Source organism: Felis catus, chromosome A3 (assembly GCF_018350175.1).
Source record: "Felis catus isolate Fca126 chromosome A3, F.catus_Fca126_mat1.0, whole genome shotgun sequence".
Lineage (NCBI taxonomy): Eukaryota > Metazoa > Chordata > Mammalia > Carnivora > Felidae > Felis > Felis catus.
Window position 1 is genome coordinate 54,243,501 of NC_058370.1, and position 12,193 is coordinate 54,255,693.

Genomic DNA, 12,193 nt, shown 5'->3' on the forward strand with positions numbered 1-12,193 from the left:
TTTTGAAAAGTACCGATGGGTTATTTTGTAAAATGTTTTTTATCATTTGAATTTGTCTGATGTTTTCTCATGGTTGAGAGGAAGGTATACACTTGGGGCCAGTTAACCCCAGAGGTGCTTGCTCTCAATGCATCTTATCACAGTGTTGTTACTGGTGATGCTAACCTTGATCACTTGGTTAAGGAGATGTTTTTTTTCATTGCAAAGTTACTACTTTTCACCTTGTCATTGGCAAATATTTTGGGAAAAATACTTTAAGAGTATGAAAATGTACTGTATCTCCTCAAACTTTAACATCCATCGGTAGGTCCTGTCTTCAGCAATTAGTACTGAGAAGTTTGCCTAATGGTGATTTTCTATTTCTGTCTTTCTATCTACACTTATTAATAGGAATTTTATAATAAAGAGCTGTCCCTTCTCCTCTATTTAGCCATTCAATTATTTTTTTATGTCAGCGTGGGCTTATGGACAGTTATTTTGCTATGGGTTATAATCTAATACTAACATTATTTATTCTGTTGCTCCAAATGTTCTAGCTTTAATTTAAAGAGCTCCTTTAGGTTGGTTCTTGAGTTCTTGTGACAAGCTAAGACAGCTTACAGGCAATGACACTCCAGTGACAATGAAAGCACTAAGTACCCAGACTTTGGCTTCTAAACATCATTCTCCAACAAAATGAATCAGAGCTCCTTGAAGAAGTGATTGATTCCAGGGGTGGGGGAGAATAATTCAAGGTGAACTTGGGACATCTTGTGGTGCCAGAAGGCAATGAAACGGTCAAATAAGGACCAGGGCTCTTTGTTCATTGCTGTGCCTGGCACACAGTGTGTGCTCAATACATGTTTGTCATATGAATTAAGATCTCAAGATTAAGTGTTCAAATGACTTAAGTATGTATCCAGGATCACCAGGTGTTCCTAGGGACACCTCAGACAGTCCACAGTGACACATCCAGGGAAGTTGCCCAGCCCACCAGCCTGTGTTATATCCCTGGTACACACCCAGGAAGTGGCCCCAGAAAATTGTCATTAACACGGTCTAGGCATCAGGCATCCTGGGCTGCTGCCTCATATCTGCTGTGGGCAGAGATATAAGCAGCCCCCTATGGGTCTCCTTTGCACATCCTGCCTGTGCTGCTCAGACTAATAAAGAGAACCTGCCTGTGCTCACAGCATCTTCCACCCTTGAGAGGCTGGGCCTCTACAGGAAGGGTGCCTTCCAGCACTCCAGATGACAGAAAGATAAAATGATTTCATAGACACATGGAACTGAGGACAGTGCCTAGTAGGAGCTATATGTTCAAAAACTGCTAGGTTTTACCCTTAATATCAGTATTTCTAAAAGGAGGAGTTTAGAAACTGTTTCTTCTCCAAGAGCTCTCCTGGGGGTTATGCTCTGACCCCTCAGAAGATAAACTAAATATAATGAACACTGGAAGCTTCCCTTCACAGTCCTGGGTCTGGGGTCCCCGGGAAGGCAAAGTCCACACTTCAAGGTGGACAAGGGGAAAGAGGTAACCAGAGGTTGAAAGCATTAGTACTTGATTCTTCCCCAAACCCTCCTTGGCTGCTTGGCTGGTTTGGGTGGAGGCACAGGGAGCCAGGGGGCTAATGTAGCCTGGAAAAAGTGCCACGAGACCTTGGGACCACCTTCATTAGAGTGATCCCACCAGAAATGTCTACTTACATGGCTCGGGTCCTTCGTGAAGTTACAGAAGGGCCTCAGATGGTTTCATCCAGGTGTGCTTTTCAAGGGTCTTTGAGAAAGACTAATCTTAATTTCCTGAAAGAAGTATCCTGGCTCATGTGCTGAATGGATCTGAATGCATGTTCCTGACTCTTCCACCAGCCAAAATGTTTCCAATAATCTTGACAAAGCTTTTAGAGAGCTGAATTTAAAAGCCTTTCCCTTCAAAATACATACATGCATACATACATACATAGCTTTATCCCTTTCTTCTTCCCTTTTTTCATCAGTACAACCTGCTGACAGTTAGTCCTTGAGTGTAAAGTGTGCTAAGTCTTAGGAGTCTCACTTCTGGTTGGAAAATAAATTGTGTGTGGCTATGAGGCTGATTCTATTTGAGTCCCCCCAGAAAAGTGAGGTATGTAAGATGTGAACATCACAGTGCTGAGGGATATGACCGACCTGGAACAAGCCAGCCCAGACCACAACTACTGAGGAAGGAACCCAAAGCATCTCTATACCGCACCCCCTGCTCGGCCTGGCAGGGACCCCATAGAATTAAAATTCATGAAGAAAGATCAGGGGACATTACTGAATCTGAAAGCAAAGGAAGAATTTCTTTTTTTTCCTTTTGGGATTCAGTTTTAAGAACTAATGTATCATGAATTGTTTTACATTGTTAGCCTGCTCTCTGAACTATGTTTTTTGTTAAAATTGTTTAGGTCACATACTTAAGCAGAGTCTGGAATGAAAAGGGGGTGTGATTTCTTGCCTAATGTATCAGGATTACACTTTAATGTCCCATCGTGGGTGATGTCAGAAGCTTTACTGACCAATTTAAGTGAGGCTGTCACAAAGACCAAAAGAGGATTAATGGGGACATCACAGGGAAGCAGCAGTAAATATCTGAGAACCAAGGCCATGAGGGCAAAGCGGGATTTTCTGATACTCCTTAGAGATAGGAAGCACTTCCTGATTTGGAGTGAGGCTCACAGTGGCTGCAGCTGGACCCCATTACTGAAACTTGGGACAGACTTCCCTAACAGGCAGGTCTGAGACTCTAGCCCCCGCCTGCAAATATGGTGTGGAAAGGCCCCAGCTAGACAGTCCACACAGGCACTAACCTCAGGGTCAGAAAAGTTCTTGGAAGCCTTGCTTCCTGCCTTTCTATGATCAGGTACAACCCAACCCCACCATCATTATGGTGACTTACAAGATCTAGATCTGGGCATGGGGTCACAGACTTCCTTCAAGTTTCCACTTGGCTCATATGAGTGCTACACAGAGGTCAGAGCCAATATCTTAGCCAATGGCTTGGTTTCCCTCATTGATATGTCCCCATTAGCATCCCAATGGTTAGAGTATTCATGGCTAGAGCAGGACTTGTGCCGTTCCTGGTCTTTGGAAAATAGCATCACAATAAACATTAATCACAACCCATTTTTTCCCAGGATATAACAGTCCTTCTGGAAAGCAATTTGGTTATATGTACCAATGACACTCTTGAAATTCTTATTTGACACACTAATCCCAACACTGGTCACACAAAATGAGGAAACAATGTTAAAAACAAAACTCTGGGAATTTCTATGCTCATGAACTTTATTTCAAAGGAAAAAATCAGAATGTTCAAGTGTCTAACAATAGGAAATAGCTCCCAGAAACTGGATTAACTTCCTGTACCAGTGTATATAGTCATTGAAATTATTATGGGACCTCTGGTTAAAGACAGCAAAATAAAGTTTTGTTGTTTTTTTTTTATTCTGGGGTGCCTGAGTTAGTTATCTGACTCTTGATTTCGGCTCAGATCATGACCCCAGGTTCATGGGATCAAGCCCTGCCTCAGGCTCTGCACTGAGCATGGATCCTGCTTAGGATTTTCTCTCTCTCTCTCTCTCTCTCTCTCTCTCCCTCTGCCCCCCTCCCCAATTTGCATGCTCTTTCTTTCTCTAAAATAAATTTTTTTTAATTTTAAAAAGTTTTTTATTCTAATGCTTAAGTAAATGTATACCTCTATAGATCTCATACTAGAGAAGAGATTCTCTAAAATTGGAAGACGGTGTTCTGGAAACCTAACCAATTTGTCCTTCTGGAAAGGGTGGGGTCAGAGGGCAAAAGTTGGCTATAGAAGCAAGGAGAACATTCCTCTCAGACTGGAGTTCTACATGAGGCACAAGGAGTATAAGCAAGGCTGAAAGAGGTCCTGTGTAGCCATACCATCTTTCTTTTCTTAAGTCATTTAACACAGAGAAGAAACTACATGGTCGTGGGGTAAAAGAAAAAGGGCAAATCTGGTCATGGATTTTGGCAAAACTTACTCCTCCCTTTGACTGTTTCTCAGCTGTGTGGTTTTTAGGATGGTCCCTCGCATTGCCTCCCTCACCTCTGGCTGCAGGGACGGGCCCCCTGGAGGGGGCAGGATGGAAGATGCAACTAGAGAGGCCAGTCATCAGGAAGCAATAATGATGGTCTTGGAGCAATCCCAGCACAGCTGGGCCAAGAGAATGGACCACAAGTCCTGGCAGCAACACAAGTTCATCAGTGGACCAAAACAGGCAGAAACACACACCCAAAGACTACAAAATAAACGTTGCCTCGGCCAGCTGTCACCAGAAGCCAGCAGACAATAAACGTGGAGACCAGATGGCCCCCACCTCTCTGATGATGTAACTGAGGTCTCCTGATGCCTAGACACCACCCAAAGAGAAGGGGGGGAAGCCTCCCGAAAAATTCAACATTTACTTTCCCTTACCCCAAGATGGGATTGCCAAATGAAATACAGGAGTCCCAGTTAAATTTAAATTTCAGGTAAACAGGGGCTCCTGGGTGGCTCAGTCGGTTGGGCTGCCGACTTCGGCTCAGGTCATGATCTCGCGGTCCGTGAGTTCGAACCCCGCGTCGGGCTCTGCTGACAGCTCGGAGCCTGGAGCCTGTTTCAGATTCTGTGTCTCCCTCTCTTGGACCTTCCCCCATTCATGCTCTGTCTCTCCATGTCTCAAAAATAAATAAAACGTTAAAAAAAATTAAAAAAAAAATTTCAGGTAAACAATATATTTTTTTTAAGGGTAAGTACGTCCCATTCAAAAAGTATGTCTTGTATTTGATTTGCTAAATCCAGTAACCATATGGCACAGGACCGTTTTAATCAGATTAGCCAAAAGCACCTAGAATGGACACGTTTAAGATTCCTTGGGAGGGGCACATGGGTGGCTCAGGCACCTCTCACCCAATCATTTGAGAGGTTTGTGGGACTGACTCTAGATCTTGGCTGAGCTCATGATCTCACGGTTAATGAAATTGAGCCCCGGGTCGGGCTTTGCGCTGACCCCACAGCACCTGCTTAGGATTCTCTCTCTCCCTTTTTCACTGCCCCTCTCCCACTTGCACACTCATGCTCTCTCTCTCTCTCGGTCTTTGTGTGTGTGTGTCTCTCTCTCAAAATAAATAAACTTAAAAAAAAGATTCTTTGGGAAAAAACAGGGATGGAATATTGGAAGTTTTATTTATTTACATTGTTTGCTGTTGCTTCGTTTAGCAATTCCTTTACTACTGAATGGGAATTAATGCTCCAGAATAAAATGAGCCCGGTTACTTAAAATGAAGTTACATTTCCTGTATATTTGAGTAGTACATTTTTACCTCACTGTGCGACAAACTTGGAGAGGTGCAACACAATGCGTGACAAAGTATAGAGGCAAAAGTCTCCACATTTTTCATCAGAAAGAGTCATAAAGATACTGTCAAAATCTGGTAAGCCCAGAAACAGAGATCTTTATATATTTAAATTTTTTAAATGTTTATTCATTTTTGAATGACAGAGCACCAGCAGGGGTGGGGCAGAGACAGAGGGAGACACTGAATCCAAAGCAGACTCCAGGCTCTGAGCTGTAAGCACAGAGTCCGACATGGGGCTCAAACTCACAACCTGTGAGATCATGACCTGAGCCAAAGTCATATTTTTAAGTGACTGAGCCACCCAGGTGTCCCAATCTCAATATATTTAAACTCACAAGCATAATCATAGAACTAAAAGCCCATTACCTACCTTTAACTCACATGCACACAAACAAAACACAATACACAAACCCTATAGTAAAATTAACTTACTTAAGAGTGACCTTTAGAGAATTTAACTTATAATATTTTCTGTTTTAGTGTAAGAGCTGCCCTCACTACACATTGTGGTTTGTGAAAGGTGTCACTCACCCCCTAAAGTTGATTAGTTCCTGCTCATCCACTCCCTCATTCATGTAATGGGGTCCTTTTCTCCTCCACCCCCACCCCATGTGATCAGTTTCTTCTCTTCTCTCCTCCCCCCATATGATTGGGTCCTTCCTTTTATGCCCCCTCCACTCTAATATGAGGGGGGAATGGAGGAGAAGGGAAGAGAGTAACCAGCTTTGAGGGGGTTAAAAGGTAAAACACTGCCAGGTCTAAGATAACATATAAACATGCCATTGTGTGTTTGAAGGCTTGAACACAAAGTCGAGCTGTATTGTCCAAGGAAAGAACTGAAGGGAACCTTTTCTGTTTGTAGAGTTGACAAGGAAAACCTTTGGATGAAGGTCCTAGACCTACAAAAAGCATCATGTCTGTGGGACAATTGGATCAGCCTGAGCAGAGCATCTCAGAGACATGAACTCTAGTCAAAGAACTGGGTCTTAGGGCTGTGTTGGGGAAGCCAGTGAAGTCCACTTTGGTCAAGCAGAGCCCAGAGGGAACGGACATGCTCACAGAGATGTCCTTTTGGGGATCCTAGGAACCCTGGGCAGGAGCAGGCCCTTAAGACCTCCTGGCAGCAATAGACTGGATGAGGAGAAGCACGAGGCTGTGGCTCCCTATTCAGCTACCAGTGGAAGTGGGACTGACTCCTCTTGGAAAGGATTAGTTCCCTCAGACTTCTCAGCTAATGCAGAGCAAAAGCGTGAGGCTCTCCAAGGGTGAGATGGGAGATTTTCTGCCAGTCTGGCTGGGGAACACATGAGAGTTGTGATATCAATATCAGATAAAGAGGAATTCAAGGCAAGAAGCGTTAGATAAGTCAGAATAGTACTTTACATAAAGAACTCCACAGTGAGGGACTGTCAAGGATCTCTGATAACCTTTCTGCTGCATTGTTTGGCATGGGCAATTTAGAAGTCTTAAATGTAATTCACCATATCAGATGTCAAAGAAGATACGATTATCTCCTGAGATGCTGAAAGCATTTGACCAATTTCAACATCTTTTATGGTTTAAAATGTCAAAATAGTGATACATGAAGGCTCCACATGATTAATTAAATATATAACAAAGCCAAATCTAGCATTATTCTTTCTGATAAAATATTACAAGTGTTAAATGCAAGACACAGGTGTCCAATATACCTATTATTACTCAACATTAATCGGGAGTCAGTGTAATGTCCTGTAATGTTATTGTGAGTCAGTGCACTTTGGAAGGCAAGAAGTCAAGGATACATACGGGAAAGAAAGAGGCAAAAGTAATATTATTTGAGAATATGATTATATGACTGGAAAACATAAGAAATTTCATTACAAATGATTAGAAACAATCTGAATTAAGTTAGGTAGTTACTTACAAATTTAATATAGAAAAGAACTAATAGCTTTCTCATATATAATCAACAATCACTTAGAAGATATGAGGGAATAAAAGATCCCTTTTATAATAAAATGAAACATGCCTATCAGACAGGATCGCAGACAACAGATTCCACTCTGGCTACCTGGAATAAAAACAAGTTTATCATAGGAAATTAAGGCGCGTATGGCATTTGGGGAATATAGTTCAGGGAGCCAAGCTTGGGCGCTACAAAATGAGAAGCAACTCTACAAGCAGCAACACCTAATCACACCGCAGTAATGTTCTAGAGAAAACCCCTATGCCACTCAATACCTTTGCCATGAGATCTAGTCTTCCAAATGGGTCGCCTCTTGGTTCTCATTGTCGTCTTCCTAAATTTCATTCTGGTGTGTCAGCTCCATAGAACTCACATAACATGCCAAATCCTAGCTACCACAGAGTCTAGAAAATCTGATTTTTAGCCTTTCAGTCTTTACAGGAAGCGTGCTGGAAGGGAGTCGGAGCTGGTGTTGAAGGATACAATTTATAGTGTCTGTCATAGCCCTTGACCAAACTTGACAAGAAACATGTAGGATGTACAGTGTAGGCAGTTGTAAAATTCAGTTGAAGGACTGAAGTTCTCAACAGAACTTAAAAAAATGGAAATATGTACGTAGTTCTTCAGTAGGAATAATTAATAATACAATGATGTCAGCTGTCCCTAAACCGCAGCCAACCAAAATCCAAAACAGGATTCTTTGAGGTGAAACCTTATAAACATTTTAATCTGAAAGACAAACCTATGGAATTGTCAAGAAAATTCTGGAAGAAAAGAAAAGTGAGGTGGGATCTAGCCTTAACACATACAAGTGGATTTATAAAGTTTTTGTAATGTTTAAAGTTTGGCTCTGGTGCAGGAACATAGAGAGTCCAAAAACAGACCCAAGTAGATATAAAAATTTAGTACACAATAAATGTGCTATTTTAAACCAGTGATGAGATAGATAAACTAATCAACAAGTGGTTATTTTTAAAAACTAGCTCAATATTTAAAAGTAAAGAAAGGGGGTCCTGGGTGGCTTGGTCGGTTAAGCATCCGACTTCGGCTCAGGTCATGATCTCACGGTCCGTGAGTTCGAGCCCCGCGTCGGGCTCTGTGCTGACAGCTCGGAGCCTGGAGTGTGTTTCAGATTCTGTGTCTCCCTCTCTCTCTCTGCCCCTCCCCTGTTCATGCTCTGTCTGCTCTGTCTCAAAAATAAACGTTAAAAATTTTTTTAAAAAAATAATAATAATAAAAGTAAAGAAAACTTTATGCAATTGCCTTTGCCTTCTCCCCAGTAAAATGCAGGTGGGGTAGAAATTTTTACAAGTACAAAATATATTTTCTTTAATAAAAGATTCAAGCATCTAAAGAAACAAATATCTACAGAAAAGAGAGAAGCATTTAAAGCAGAACTGACGAACCACAGCCCTGGAGCCAAATCCAGCCATTGTCTGTTCTGATAAGTAAAGTTTTATTGGAACACAGCTAACCCCAATCGTTTACATATTTACCTACAATATGTAAATGGCTGCCTTCCTGCTACAACCGCAGAGTTGAGTATTTGTGATGGAATCCATTTGGCCCACAAAACCTAAAATATTTACTATGAGCTCCTTTACACATTAAGTTTGCCAATCCAAACAGGATAAAAGAACATCTAAAGAAAAAAGTAAAAAATGCTCCAGTACTGCATTGCTACCACCGCCATCGATCACGCTCCTTTCCGAGTTAACAGGGCTAATACTCTGAGTATACTTGAGTATATAGGCTGCTCCCAATATGTTAATATGCACATGTATGTACACATACACATAAGCGAGATTCCATAGTATGTATTGTTCTGCAACTTGCTCTTTTCAAGTAATATAGATTGGACCTCTTTCCATGCCACAGAGAGCTACCTCATCCTTTTCAGTGACTGCACAGTAGTATACAATCAGGATTCAACCAAAATTTAATTAATATAACCATCCTTCCATAGGGAATGAGAGTTTCAAATGTCTCATAATTATAAGCAATATTACAAAGAACACTAAATGCATATCTGTGCACAGCCGAAAAAAACTTTAGTAGCATACACGCTTAGGAATAGAATTACTAAATCAAAGGGCACACCTTTAAAATTTTCATTTTGATAGTGTCCAAATGCTCTCCAGGAAAAGGATATCAACATTTAAACTCCTACCAATTGGGTATACCACTGACCATTTTATTAAACCTTGTATCAAACACACAATCTATTCTTGTTAATTTCAGCCACTGTGATGGGTGAAAAATGTATCTCGTTATTTCATTTTGCCTTTCTTTGACTAAAGGAACTTAGCCATATTTTTTAATTTCTTTTGGCCATTTGTGCTCCTGTGAATGGCCTATTTTCAGCCTTTGCTTCTTTTTGGTTTTTTTTTTTAAATTTTTAAAGTGTATTTATTTATTTTGAGAGAGAGAGAGAGAGCAGGGGAGGGACAGAGAGACAGAGTGAGAGAGAGAGAATCCCAACCAGGATCCACACTGCCAGTGCAGAGCCCAAAGTGCAACTCGAACCCACAAACTGTGAGATCATGACCTGAGCCAAAGTCAAGAGTCAGACGCTTAACCGACTGAGCCACCCAGCCACCCCTGTTTATTTTTCTATAACAAAATTTGAAGACACGTATTTTGGTCATTCTACACAGCATTTTATAGTTCTTGTCAAATTAGTTGCCAACATTTAGAAATGGGAATATTTAACATGTTTTAAATCCACATTTCTGGCTTCTCCTGAGTATTTGAAGGCTCTACAGTACTGGGCCTCCATTGGCAATAAATGACTAGAACAGAAGAAAGCCTTCTTCCTCTTGTGGAGCAGGTGGTGTCCCTGATCCCATGTCCCTCTTCTCTCAAAACAGGCCACTGACCTCTTCCAATAATTTGTCTAATCTTGGTAGACACTTGGTTTTGCAAACCCTATTCTGTCTGGTCATTTACCTTTTTTCTTAGTGATTGTAGGAGTTCTTTACATATCTAAATATATTCATGTGTCTCTTTTGTACATTGCAAAATTTTCTCCCATTAACTCCCTTTATTTAACTTTAGGATCACTGGATTTTGTAGTTGCTTAGGAAGGTCTTCCTTAATCCAAGTTTATAAAAACTATTATTATGTTTTCTTAAAATGCTTATGAGTACACTATAAGCATCATATGGTATTATTATTATATGTTTAGTTCTTGCCTGTTTCAAGTATAAATTATATTTTGTATGTGTTGTGGTACCCACTTTCTCAATTTCGTTTTTAGAGTATTTGATCATTTGCTCAGTTATTTGAAATACCACAAATAGGGGTACACTATTCTGTGCATTTTTTACAACTAAATAGTATATGTAGAGGATAATTTCATGTTGGTCTACATAGATCTACATTATTTGCAATAGTTATATTATTAATTCCATTATCAACTTATTTTGTAATCTAGTTAACCAGCCCCCTATTTAACATTTAGATTTTGTCTAGCATTAAGTTACTACAAACAGTGGCACGATAAGTATTTGTTTCATTATGCACCTGTGTGCATGACTATCAGTAGAATCAATTCCTAGGGGTGAAGTATCAGTTATGAAAGTATGTGTACCTTTGAGGGATGCCTAGGTGGCTCAGTCGGTTGTCTGACTCTTGGTTTCACTTCAGGTCATGATCTCATGAGTATGGGGGTTTGAGCTCTGCATCAGTCTCTGTGCTGACAGTGTGGAGCCTGCTTGGGATTCTCTCTCTCCCTCTCTCTGCCCCTCCCCAACTCACATTGTCTCTGTCTCTCTCAAAATAAATAAATAAACTTTAAAATTTTTTTTAGAAAAACTTAAGGAAAAAAAGTATGTGTACCTTCTAAAGATAGAGAGGTTTATACTCCCACCAATGATGTATGGGACTGCCTTTTTCCAGCCTGTGTGTATTTTCTCACTTACTGATTTTGCAAGACCATCTGATATATCTGATAGGTGAAAAATGGTGTTCATGATTTTAACTTCTATTTCTTTCATTTTCAATGAGATCAGGCATCCTTTTATGTGGTGGAACCACTTTTTTTGTTTTGTTTTGATGGGTTTGTTTTGTTGTTTTTTTTTTTTTTAATAAATTCCTTATCTGGGTCTTTTGCACATTTTCTAAGACCTTTTTCTTACTGGTCAGTAATGATTTCTATTGAATGATGAGGCCCTTCTCTTATACACTGCAAGTACTTCTTCAGGTTGTGGTTTCTAATTTTCCTGTTTATGCTTTCTGCTATGTAGAAATGTTTTTAATGTAGTCATGTGCATTAAAGTTTTTTTTATTTATGGCTTCTGGGTTTTAAGTATTACTTAGAAGGACCTTCCACAGCCTCCCTCCGTTTTTTTAATATAGAATGCTTCACAAATTAGTGCATCATCCTCGCACAGAATCCATGCTAGTTATCTCTGGATCATTCCAATTTTAGTATATGTGCTGCCAAAGCGAGCACCTTTCCACCTCTTAATATTCATTTTGAAAAAATCTCCCACTTAAGTGTTTACATTTAAATTATTTTACTTTTTTTTATTTTTTTTAAGTTTTTATTTATTTTTGAGACAGAGAGAGACAGAGCATGAATGGGGGATGGTCAGAGAGAGAGGGAGACACAGAATCTGAAATAGGCTCTGAGCTGTCAGCACAGAGCCCGACGCGGGGCTCGAACTCACGGACTGCGAGATCACGACCTGAGCCGAAGTCGGATGCCTAACCGACTGAGCCACCCAAGCGCCCCAAATTATTTTACATTTTTTAAAGTTTATTTATTTTCAGAAAGAGAGAGTAGCAGAGGGACAGAGAGAGAGAGAGGGAGAGAGAGAATCCCAAGCAGACTCCATGCTGTCAGTGCAGAGCCCAACATGGGGCTGAAACCCACAAACC

At 40.6% G+C, this 12,193-nt stretch overlaps 1 non-coding gene across 1 annotated transcript; it reads right to left on the minus strand.

The window, feature by feature from the left end:
* Window positions 1-11,658: 11,658 nt before the first annotated feature.
* On the minus strand, window positions 11,659-11,765 carry LOC111559926. The gene has a single exon (XR_002741394.1). It is a non-coding gene; the product is annotated as a U6 spliceosomal RNA (small nuclear RNA).
* Window positions 11,766-12,193: the final 428 nt, after the last annotated feature.